This window comes from Podarcis pityusensis (assembly GCF_964106645.2).
Source record: "Podarcis pityusensis genome assembly, chromosome: 8".
NCBI lineage: Eukaryota > Metazoa > Chordata > Lepidosauria > Squamata > Lacertidae > Podarcis > Podarcis pityusensis.
The window spans coordinates 34,821,465-34,834,536 of record NC_138033.1 but is presented as its reverse complement, the minus strand read 5'-3'; the positions used below and the strand labels follow the sequence as shown (position 1 = coordinate 34,834,536).

General features: G+C 40.3%; 1 protein-coding gene across 3 annotated transcripts in view; it reads right to left on the bottom strand.

Moving 5' to 3' along the window:
* NUP93 (nucleoporin 93) overlaps nt 1-13,072 on the bottom strand; it is a 69,132-nt gene that overhangs the window by 33,844 nt on the left and 22,216 nt on the right. The window contains exon 1 of one of the 3 annotated variants that reach the window (XM_081017004.1): nt 5,683-5,919. The exons of the other annotated variants lie outside the window; for them this stretch is intronic. The gene's annotated coding sequence lies outside the window, so the exon portion shown is untranslated. Of the gene's footprint in view, nt 1-5,682; nt 5,920-13,072 lie in introns of those variants that run through there. 3 annotated transcript variants of the gene reach the window in all.

Genomic DNA, 13,072 nt, shown 5'->3' with positions numbered 1-13,072 from the left:
AAAGGTTTGGATATCCAAAGCAAACTGAGCTAACCACCCTGAATAAGTTTGGTATATGAGACAATGCCATTTGGAATGGCAATTTCGCCAGTAAGTATGCAGAAAGCATGCAAACATGAAGAAGAAAAAGGAGGAGGAGGAGGAGGAGGCGGGACTAATTTTACTGTCACTGACCTCCATTTTTATGAGGGTGCTTCTGACAACAGCAGCAGCAATGGTGCCGGCAGCCATTTTAACCTTCAAATTCTGAAATAACTTCATCAGTTTGTTTGTTTTTTAAATTAAAATTTCTAACTCAAAGCATTGGGACGGGTACCATTAGTCGATCATGATTTAATCTAATTCTGCTTGTAATTTATTTCTGTTGAAATGTATATTAACGCTGACATTTCATGCTTGGCACCAGACACTTGTTAAGCTTTAAAAATGCATGCAATATGAATGGGGCATATGAGTGCATGGCAAGGTTCAGTTTTGAGCTGTCTCTAGGAGTCAATTCCACCTCCACCAGGCAGTAAATCTACTTTGAGTTAATAATCTGTTAAAGAGAGTACAGTGGTACTTAATTCGTTCCGGAGGTCCGTTCTTAACCTGAAACTGTTCTTAACCTGAAGCACCACTTTAGCTAATGGGGCCGCCCGCTGCCGCTGTACCGCTGGAGCATTTCTGTTCTCATCCTGAAGCAAAGTTCTTAACCTGAAGCACTATTTCTGGGTTAGCGGAGTCTGTAACCTGAAGTGTATGTAACCCGAGGTACCACTGTAATTATAAATCCATGTAATACTATTTCAAAGTTTGAGCTACATAAATACGTAGAAAAAAATAAAAATAAAATTAGTGCATTTGTTTTTTCTTTCACCTAATATTTCACTATTAGCAGATGGTCTTTAATGCTCCAAGGCTCCAACAATATTCTTCTCAGTTCTTGATGACCATTATTTTTGACAAAATAATTTAGTTCATAGCTGAGAATTTGCAGAAGGGACAGGAAAAGACCTCTTACCACCTATTGGAAATTTATCATCATTTGAAGGTCTGTGTCCCAGTTGATAGCCTGGACCTAAATTTGGGGTCAGTGAATATTTGTTTACTATCAAACAAATAAATTAAACCCTTATTTGGTTTCACTACAACCAAGCTATGTCACAGATTTCTGGACAGGAATTCTGTCACAGTTGTTGTGTTTTTTTGGACCAGAGATTATTATAACTAATAATGGTGATGACAGAAAAATTAAACTAATTTTTACATTAAAAGTATACATCCTGCTTTCAGCCTTCCTCTGGGCTCAGCAATATACAGACTTCACAAAGTCAGTTCTGTAAGTAGCTCTGCAAGCTCTTGTAACTCCACATTCTATGTGCTGGCTGAACTATACCTAGTGAAATGCTGGGGCCAGTGCTTCAAATGCTCTGACAAGCCATCTTGAGCATTGGCACGCCGTTATACTTATAGCTGGATATATGCTACTGTGTATGGCACCCCGATAGAACACCTGTTCTAAACCACAAATTGACCATTTCCACTGATGTCCTGTCCCCTCACATTAAGTTGCAGGAACTCATATGATGCTTCTAAGGAGCCAAGCATGGTTATTTGAAACAAAGGTTAATCTTCTGAGGCACACAGACAGAGTCCTTTTAAATGATAGTTTATTCTTAGAATGGAGAAATGCTGTAATAAGAAAAAGAGAATTTCAAATATAATTTTCCATTAAAGATGCTCCCATATACACTTGCACAAAACTGGATGCAAAGGTATAGAAAAGGGAAAAGGAGCTATTTCTGGTTCTAGAATGGAAACTGAAAAATGATGGTCATAACTGGCAGCAACCAGAATTGAAAAGAATCATCTTCCTCAGAATGAGCAAGGGGAACGCCCTGAAATCAGGCTAGTTAACTAATTTTTCCTCGTGACGCCATTTTATTGCTTTTTGCTGCCATTTTAGTACTGAAGTTACACGTATGCCTTTTATTTTTCAAGCAAGCAACATTAATGCTTTCTTTCTCAAACAACCTCAAAATAATCTAGATGTGTCTTTTTACCCTTCCTTCTTTTATGTAGCTGTGGTTTCTGCTATTGCACTGTCCTCAGGTACAAGGGGCAGAAAAGCACAATTCTGCTACTCCAGGACCCCGCCTTAGCTCTCAGCATTCAATGCATTCAAGCAGGGTTAGGATATTATGAAAAATCAATGGAGAGAGGCTTTCTTTGGGAATACAAGAGGTAGGGGAGTCCGTTTCCCAATATAAAGACAAAGAGAAGCTCCATGAGCCATAGGGACTTGGGCTACAATCCTATACTCGCTTACCTGGGAGTAAGCCCCAACTGTACTCAACAGGGCTTACTTCTGAGTAGCCATGCATAAACTTGTTACCCAAAGAGAAGTTTATTTTTTGGGAAAAAAAGAAAAAGTAACACACACACACACCAGCTATCTCCAGTGTCTACCTGGACACAATACTGCACTTTTGCCATTGCAAAGAAGCCTGATTTTAACATTCATAATATTAGAAACACTTTAAAAGCCATCATAAATTAGCTGATAAAAACCTCACCATTGGTGTAGAATCATTGGCTTCAAATGAATTATATCAATGAACAGCTTTCCTGGAATGCCATCCAAAAATCAAAACCAAAACCAATAGCCCCTCTAAAATATATAAGAAAACCACCCAGCAATTAACACTGTCACTGATCCTCTGTCCTACTGAGTTTCTTAGGCTGAAAAGGCAACTCCTCTGTCTTTACCATGTTACTCCTGTTCACATGATATCTCTCCTTTTTTTCAACAGTCAGCCCTCTGGCTCCCTGTCAGAAATGCTTCATCTGCAGCTTTTCAGAAGCATTTCCATAGCTGGGTTTTTACCGACACATATATTTTTGTACTATTGCAAATGGAGCTATATGCTTCACAACAACTACATTAAAATGTAGTGCATGTGCTCAAACACATTTTTTTTAAAGCTTCTTTGCTGCCCACATTTCACACTCTTTGGTTCATTTTAGCTTTGTTTCTTTAAGCTTGAAAGCTTCCCCAGACCTAAAATACAACTGATTTTAACCACTTCATTTTTCTTGCCCTGAGACAATCCCATGTACCTGCTTATGATTCTTTTCCCTGGAAACACTAAAGATCTTGCAGTTTCTGTAAAAAAGCCAAGAGTTATAAGCTTCCCCACTACCCCACTTTCCATCTACCAAGTGTTCAGCATCTGCACACACCAACGCCCACTTGCTGGGCAACGCCTGTTTCGAAAAAGCCTTCTCAGTATATTGCAAGCACTGAAATATGATAACCAAGTTAAATGGAGATGCAAAATGCAGAACCAGGAGATGGACACGCTCACTCACTGCGACACTTTTGAAAATGTCATTTAATAATTTTCTTTCTGAGCATTTGAAGGGTTGGAAGAACTTTGTCACAATCAAACTTTCAAAGCTACAACCTATTTTTCCCAGACTAGTATGATCAATGCATATAAGATTACAACAAAGAGGCAGCAAGAATAAAAATACGATACTTGATATTAATACATTAGGGTGGGGTGAGGCAATTTGGAAGAATCAACAGATCTGAGACTTCAGGTGTCTACTTTAAATAGTTATCTCATACATTGCACCAAGACAGTCACCCATGAATCTTAAATTCAAATAAGACAAATTGCAACAATACCATTGGAAATTAATGAATCATTTGTTAAAGAGATGATTAGAGTGAGAAACAAATACTATTCCTCCTCTGATAGCGGGGGGGGGGGGGGAGAGAAGGAATCACTCTTGAGCAAAAAAAAGTTTTAAATAGGTGGTGATAAGGCTGGAATTAATTTCATTTCTGTTACAACATTTGGCCTTATAAAAATGGTACATAATTAAAAATGGATATAGTTCCTAAACACATTATACAAATTAAATGTGTATAGAAATTTGATGTATAAAACATTATTTAACAAAATCTACAAAACTTATTTAATAATAACCATGTATTTTATCAATTCCTGCTATAATAAGTCATTTATGTCCATTAATTATTGTAGGCTTGATGAAGAAACACTGCTTCTACAATAAATTCCCTATTTTAAACTTTTTCACACTTATGACCATGAGACCAATGTGGTAAAGACACACAGAAGACAAAAGGTTTCCATTTTCCCTCATTCAACAGTATGCATATCCACACCCTCATTTTTTAAAATAAAAAATAAAATGCATACTCTCTTCTATAGAATGTATGTGATATGTTAAAAAGGCATGAAAGCTAAACATTTTAATCACAAACACACAAGACAACTGCAACTCAAAAAACACCCAGAGCATGGTTTTAAAAGAAGCAAGCTGGACCTAGGGATTCTAGATGGGGATTTAGGTGTCTCCCCCTCCCACCTCCCCATACGTTGATTTACAGAGCTCATATTTGAACTCTGGTTCCCACCCTCTTCAGACAAAGGAAAATAATTTGCTATAAGACAGTGCAAAACTGCAAGAATAACTGAGGCATCTCCCACTTAGGGACAGTGGCAAGCTCCATCTTTGCATGAACATCTCATTGTCTCTCCTCTCTCATTCATCCATATATATATATATATATATATGGGATTGCCAGGCTGTCTCTGTAGCAATGCTCCCTTTTAAACCAGGCTTAACACACAACTGTTTGGTCAAAGAATGTTGCCACACAGCAACATCTGTGTGCCAAGCTAGTTGTCGCATTTCTCATGGAACAAGGAAAAGGGACCAGGCAACCGTTCCGTCTACACCTTAATGATTTTAAAGTACAACCTCTAAACTGGTTGGATGAATCCTTAACTGCCTGTACCACATCAAGGGATGTATAAAACAGAAACCTTTCTTTAGCTTAGCTTCCCCAATGAAGGTAGAATACTGTTACAGACAAAACCAAATCAGCCACTCCACAGAAATATGTGCGCTCTCTCTCTCTCTCTCCTTCGTTGTTTTACATGGCTAAGAAATTCTAAGTTCAGAGTACTGACTCATGCCCAAAACCTAACAAGATAAAAAGTGACTATCAATTATACTTAATTCAAACCACTTTCAGTGGGGGAGAAAAGCAGGAAATAAATAATAACTCTTTTATTTATTGACACCCTCCCTTAAAATTAGGGCTTCATCTATATATTTCACAACTGAATTTCTAAGAATATAAAGCAAGTGTCTATACAAACTGGAACATATACAGATTTTCACCACAGTTATACCATAAATCCAATTTACAGATATTTCTCTTTGAAAAAATCTACCACCCAAGGATGGTGATATCTTCAATGAAATCAGCAGGCTACACCTTAAAAATGTAGTACTCCTGACTTTTGCCTACATTTTAAGAAAATAAGCAGCAAAGGATTCTAAGGAGGTGAATAAATGGATATATTTTAAAAGCAGACAACAGACGCCCCTCCCTTACAACTGTTTCAAAGGGAGAAGGGGAATTAGCAAAGCAAAAATCTAATATTTTATTTTAAAATTATTACAGTTATTTTTCTAAATTAACTCCCAATTTCTACATATTTAAAAACAATCCACATTTGTATCTTTCATCACCACAGAAAAGAAACTGTTCAAGATTGAGTTCTTTGTGTGTTAAATATACATGCATTTAAACAAACAATCAATGTGTAAAATGCATTTCCTATCTTGTGGGCTACAGAACGAGAAGTTACAAACCTTGTCGGGGTGAGTTGCAATACTTTAAATGCCTGGCATTTGGTTCCAGGCACCTCAAATCTTCCTGTATCAGAGCTCACAGTTTTTCTTCTCAAGGGTGGGAAACCCCCTGCAAGCTCTGCTATGGCTGAGACAGTGAAGAGTCCAGCAAGACAATGAGAAAGCAGCTGTTCCCACAGTGGAACACCACTGCCAGCAAAGCAGCGGTGGCATTTGCTCAGGGCTGTCCTTCACCAAGGATAGGCAGCACTGGTGTGAAACCAGTTACTGAAGGGAGCGTTTATAGGTTACAGAAGGATACTTTATTGTTAATGGAATGTACCATGTAAGATTTAAGAGCAGGGAGGAGAGAAGGGAAGGAAAAGATGAGATGCAAGCAGAGAAAGATTTAACAAGGGTTTATTTTTCCCACCCCCACCCCCAAGCCACTGCAATTACTCCAATGTGAATTTTTGATGACTTCCGACATCTTGCATGGTTAATAACCGTTTCAGCTGTCATGTTTGGTTAATGTGGAAAATGCATTTCCTGCACTGGAGGTGCAGGGCTGTGGCTACACATTGCAACACCAGCTTGTAAAGCTATTCTCTTCACAAGCCGCCATGAATTTGCACAAAACACGAGGCTGCAATAAGGGACAGCCAGATCATCATTATTATATAGAAATGTGATTCTGCCATCTTAAGACTCACAGAAGACTCTGGAACAATGTCTGCATTCTTATTTACACACTGATGGCTGGCGGACTGATTGGCACCTTTGTTCACTAAAATATGTTGCTTGCATTCTTGACGAGGTTAGATCTGGGTGCTGCTGGGGTTCACTAAGAAGCCAAATAATATACACTGTCTGAGATGTACCTATGCATGTATTTTCTAATTCACACACTCACATGCATTGCAGTCACACGTAACGCACAAATCCATACGCGATATAATAACATTATTATTCTGCAGCGTGTATTTAACCTCAAACTAGTGATTGTGGCTGGCTACAAAAGGGAGAAAATATGCCATGCAGAAAAAGGTTTCAAAAGCCAAACAAATGTTTCAGCAAGCGATAAGGCTGGGCGTGGTATGTTTAACATATGTCGGTCATCGTCGGCATAGGAAATGCTATACGGCAGCAGCTACACAATTAAAATCAGGAACGTGGGGGATGCAACAGAACCAAGATTAAAGCATGCTGAAAAGAGCCAGTCACCCCACAATTCAAGGCAGGCCAGCCTTTCCTGAGAGTCAGGTGATGGTGCCATCATTACAGTGCAGAAATCCAGAGAAGAATCGAGAAGTGGGTGTTTCCTCCTCCTCTCCATCTTGCCTCACCCAACCCTCATCATAAAGAAAAATAAGGAGCATTAACAGACGCAACTGCAAATGCGCAGGGTACAAGGCCACGATAAAGCATTTTACAAAGCACAGCTAATGGCCCAGAGCCCTCCATTAATGCACATGATATTCTTTATCAATGCAGCTAGTGAACTTCATGAGCTGAGCTAAAGGGTTTTTTAAAAATAAAAAAAAAATACAGCTGTACATTAAAATTGCATTCAATGGTGTATCAACTGTGCCAAACCACTACAAACTGGCAATACCTGATAAAATATTTTCTTTGTTTTTTGGACTTAAAATCTGCCCCATCCACATGGGTTTAGGGAACGTACTTTATGAAATACAACAGTAAACCATAAAAGATCACAAAACAATACCCAAAACCATAGACATTTTAAAGATATACTCCTAATGTAGCCCTCACATATGTTCACCCACAGAAAACATCTCTATGTGGTTTTGAATTTGTCCAACATACTGTATTGCATATTTAATGAGGGCTCTATCAGATGAAGAAAATCAAGTCGGAGATAGGCAGGAAGCCACTCCTTGAAGGGTCCAAAACCATTTTGGGCTTTGTGGGTCAAAGCTAGCATCTCAAATTGCGCCCTATTAATGAAATGAAGTTAGTGTGGATGGGAGAAATAATCCACCAGGGAGCAATCGCCATTGGAAGGTAGGTGTTAAGAGTCCTAAAGATTTGTTCTTTTTCGACAATCATACTCTGTGAGAAAAGAATAAATTATAGTATCGTTCAGCAGGAAGAATGGCAAACTTGGATAACTAAGTTCAAATTCCAGCTAGGTTGCAGACTTGTGGTTTTGAGTGACCGATTCCCTCTCAGTTGCAGTTTTGGAGAAGTGAGTGTGTGTTTGAAGGAAAGGGGGAGAAATAGAATAACATACTATCACCTAAGTGCACGCAGAGAGAGAGAGAGAGAGAGAGAGAGAGAGAGAGAGAGAGATGGGAGATAGAGGAGAGAGAGAGAGAAGAGCACACAAGCCAGAGACCAATTTAAAATCTGACTTTCAGACTGAGTGTCTGGCTTCCACTTTGGAACTGAATTATGAGATATTGGGGTGGGCTGCAACAACTGGCAAGGCTTCATGAATGGCAAACAGTAGAAAAAGCCTTGTAAAGTTAAGTGAAATACAGAATTATAAATGTTATGTTTCTGGTTGCCATAAAGTTACAATATGTGCTTAGTAATTCGGGCATTTCAATGTCAAAGGCCAAGTAGGGACTGCCTGCCTGAGACTGATTCTCAGGCTACACAAGCATCCAAGTGGCCTCTTTATTGCTGCACTTTTGTACTTTGAAATTAGCAACACCTGAGTGCTGGCTCACTTTGCTGCGACAAGGAACAATCCTAGGGGAGCAGTTCCTTTATCACTGCAAGAAGCCAAACCCTCCTTGTTTCAGATCAAACAGATGCTGTACTCAGAAGCTGGAACCTTGTACCAGCAGTCTCAGGGGTGAGAGTTGGGTATCTCTTACACAGAGATTCTCAAAAGGGGAATCCAACTAGAAGCCATTTCAGGAAAAGCTGTCTAGTTTCAGGTGAAACAGAGACAGGAAGAAGACCATCTCCTTTAAAAAGATCTTAAAAAAGTGTTTATCTTTTTTATTCTAAGGGGTTCAGTTAGCGCACAAGTCTTCTACAATGGCAAATGTTTTTGCAATTCATACGCAGGACTGCAGATATCCTGAACAAAAGAGGGGTGATCTAGTTTCTATATGCAATAAACACAACACCAAATTCTGTAACCAAATCCACTATGCAAACAAAGCAAATCCGTATTTTCTGCATAATTTATTCTGATTTTTCTCAAGGCCACCCACAAGACTGCTGGCGCCAGGAATAGAAAAGGAGAGGAGAGCATGAGTGTTGCTCACAGGTCAGGTGCACAGGGTACTCTGGGCAGATGGGAAGTGGAGATGGAAAAGAGGCCCCTATGAAGAAGCACATAGACTAAAATTAAATGAACTCCATGGGATGAGCACTGCCTATTAGAGGCAGAGCACATGATTTGAATGCAGAAGGTCCCAAGTTCAAACCCTGGCCAATCCAGTTAAAAGATTTCATATATCAGGGCCAGGAATTTCCTCCTCCTGGGACCTTGGAGAGCCACTACCAATCAGAATAAACAGCAAACAACTTGACAGACCAACTGTTATTTCTATATGAAACCACTGGGAGAGATCATCAGGGAGACAGGGCTGAGTGTTCACCAGTATGCAGATGATACCCAACTCTACCTTTCATTTAAATCACAACTAGTGAAGACAGTGAACGTCCTGTGTGAGGGTCTGGATGCAGTTGGAGGTTGGATCGAGGTTGAACCTCGACAAGATAGAAGTACTGTTTCTGAGGGACAGGGGTCAGGCAGGTCTGGGGGACTTCCTGGTCCTGAATGGGGTAACTGTACCCCTAAAGAACCAAGTGCACAGTCTTGGACTCTCAGCTGTCCATGGTGGTGCAGGTCAATACACTCTACATGGGGTTACCTTTGAAGGTGACTCAGAAACTACAATCAACCCAGAATGTGACCACCAGACTGATGACTGGGAGCAGCCACCAGAGACCATATAACACCAGTCCTAAAAGATCTACATTGTTTCCCAGTGCATTTCTGAGTACAATTCAAAGTGTTGGTGTTGACCTTCAAAGCACCAAACAGCTTCAGCCCTGTATACCTGAAGGAGCATCCCCACCCCCATCGTTCAGCCCAGGCACTAAGGTCCAGTTCCGAGAGCCTTCCGGCGGTTCACTCATTGTGAGAAGAAGGTACGGGGAACCAAGCAGAAGGCCTTCTCGGGAGTGGTGCCCACCTTGTGGAATGCCCTCCCATCTAAGAGATAACAATTATACAACTTTCTATAGATAACTGAAGGCATAGAGCTTGGTTTCATCATCATCATCATCATCATCATCATCATTTATTTATTTATATCCCACCCTTCCCAGCCAAAGCCGGGCTCAGAGCGGCTAACAACAGTAAAAATAATCTGTGAAAACATTCCCACTATACAAGTGGGTATTCCAACCATGATATCCTGGCTGTGAGTCCTGGAAGACCTGCTCCCTTTCTTGCAGGCCTTTTCCGTTCTAGCCTGGGTGAGGCTCTGACTGACTTCAGCTACAAAAGGGCCGAAGGCCATGTTTGCAGACTCAGGTGACTGAGCTTCCACAGCTGCCACCTGCCATGAATCACCACTGGCAGCAACAGCAGTAGGTATGTTCTATGCTTAATATTTTATTCTCTTGCTAATTATATTTTAAATGTGCATTATATATTTGACTTTGTTTAGTAATGTTTTCTTTTGAAATAAATATTTTTTTGTTAACTTTGCTGCGTTAAATATGCATTCTGGAACTGACTTCTTTTGCAATGTTTTATTTTGAAATTTTTCAGGTAATATTGATTTGAATGTATACTTTATATTTGACTTTCTTCTGCAGTGTTTTATTTTGGATTGTTTTTATTTGATGTTTTAGGGTAGGTTGTAAACTGCTTTCTTAAAAATATAAATTAGTAGAGAAATGAAATGAATAATAAATAATTAATAAAACAAAGAGCTTCTTATGGTGTCCCAACCTAGATTCAGACATCATGCTTCTTTACCTGCTTGTGCAAATGGGGCCACAAAGTGAAAATATTTGAGCTATGAACACTAGCTTGCAACATATTTACAATATGGCTTACGAAACTTGCTTTATATATTAGCATTATTATGTACAAACACGGCTACTATAAAACACAACACATCTCAGGACAAGCAACTGTAAATACAATCAGAGTGGTACATTCAAATGAATGAATGATGTATGGTCAAGCAGACTAAAACAAAAATAATGTTGTGAGATAGAAATTTTTATGCACTTGGTTTGCAGGGTTGTCCCAATCCTTAATCTAGCAGGCAGCAGAAAAACCAAACCAAACCAAAAAATCTCAAGCAGCCACCAGCACTGATGCCTGAAGCCAGACTTTGCTGGCAAAGCTTAGCCCACTGCTGCATAAACAGAATGGAGCATTTTCCCTTTGAATTTGGCAGAAGTTACAAGGGATAATGATCAGGTCTAAAGGCGATGACAGTTCTGCAAACCACTGCCTTGCAAGCGTGTGGCGCAGTGGACTGCAGTGTAGACATGTCCTATACAGCAGAGAGTGATACCCTTCCCACAGCAGTATGGGAGGGAAGGTGAGGAGTTTCCTCCTTTAAGTGGCAGTAAAGATTGGCACTCAGACGGGCTGTGCTGATTCTGCCACGAAAACCCCACTCACCAATTAATGGTGTCTTTTGCCTGGCTGAATGGAGAGCTCGCTCACAATTCAGCAGCCTGACAGAATGCTGGCTTTTATACACACACAAGGAAAAAGCAGGAATCGGTTTTAATTAGGAGTTTTTTAACAAACAACCTAGGGTATTAATTGTGCTCTTGCCATCAAGTGATAATTGAGATGTAATCAAACAAAGAGTAACAAGTGTCCATTATCCAAAGGACTGCGTTGTTGAAGGTTTGGTCTAAGAGGAATTTGTTGGCCTGTTTGTATGGGGAGGGGTTTTCTTCCCAAATAAAGAAGTGCGGTGAATATTCAAAACCTTTTCAGCCTCTGCACAGACAAAGAAAAACAAGAAATTTTAAAAACATCAGCTCAATGTTAAGGTGGCTGGCTTGGCAAAGTGCAACTATGGTGGCTTTGAAAGGGCCAAGGAGGACTAAGGGCTTGATCCCAGGCTCTGTTGCACATGAGGCACAGCAGGGGTCAAGGGCTCTGGCTCCTTCTCCCATGCAAGCAGGCAGATCCACCCCTACCCCTTTCCCAGCTGAAGAAGTTGCTGCTTCTTATATTTGAGGGAAGGGAAATTTCCTTGTGCCACAGAGGCTCAGAGCCGCAAAAAGTGAAACAGGGAAAGTGGTGCTCGTCTGATTCCAGAAGGAAGCAAGGTAGGATAGTGCTGGTCTGCTCAGCTTTCCTTGCACAGGATGCTGCAGTAGAAGTCTCTGCTTGTGTTGCAACAGCTACAGGAGTGCGTATTATCAAGCAGCAAGTCTTATGTTTTGCACTGCGTATTAATCCTTCTGCAAATCATGTACAAAGGCAAACACACAACTCTGGGTTTTTAATTCAGAACCCTGACCTGGCCAACATCTTTCCACCAGGCCACTGCAAGAGCAGAGGCAAGCCAAACTGAAATCCCTCATATTACAAGGCACTGCCCTGTAGAAGTCGAACGAAAGCTACATTAAAATGGCTCTCAGTCAGACTGTTTAAACAGAATACAAGGCTTTTGCCATGGTAAGCCAATGCTTTTTTAGCTCCCCTCTCCCTCTCATTCACACACATATACCACTTTTGAGTTAACAGAATTTTTATTATCAACACCCTTCCTAGGAACAGAATCCCCAGAGATGTGAAATTCCCAAGATGAGCATCACCAAAGCATATAAGCAGCAGCACCAACTGCTTCTGTTAGCCTAATCTTGGGGTCTTTAATAATGTCAAAAAGACCCCATTTATAACACCTGCACCTTAAGGGGGGAAATCTGTGGCCCTCCAGATATTTAGATTACAACTCCCCTTTTCTCTGCCCACTGGACATCCTGGCTAAGGCTGATAGGAGTTGTAGTCCAACAATATTGAGAGAGCCACAGGGTCCCCACCACTGCTTTGAGCAAACATTTAGATATACTGGGTTGAAAATACTAAACCCCAAACCAACCTAACCTCCCCAAGCCTCCAATGTTTAGCTATGCTATCCCTTTCACATGGGCAACAAAGCGCCTTGCACATGGTCCCAGTTCTTAGTTAAAGCCCCTTAAAAGGTACATCAACTGTCTGCTTTAATAATGTCTCTTGAGTTCTCTTCCTAGAAAAAGAGAACGGATATACCACCACCCTCCAATTGTAGGACAAGTCAGCACAAATGAATATTACTCCACTTTAATATGAATTTAAATGACTGCACTGACCTTTAGACAGCTAATTTGATCTTGTCGGCTTTAAAACAAAATCTTAACAGCTGCATTCAGAGGACTGGTTAAAGTTTGTAAC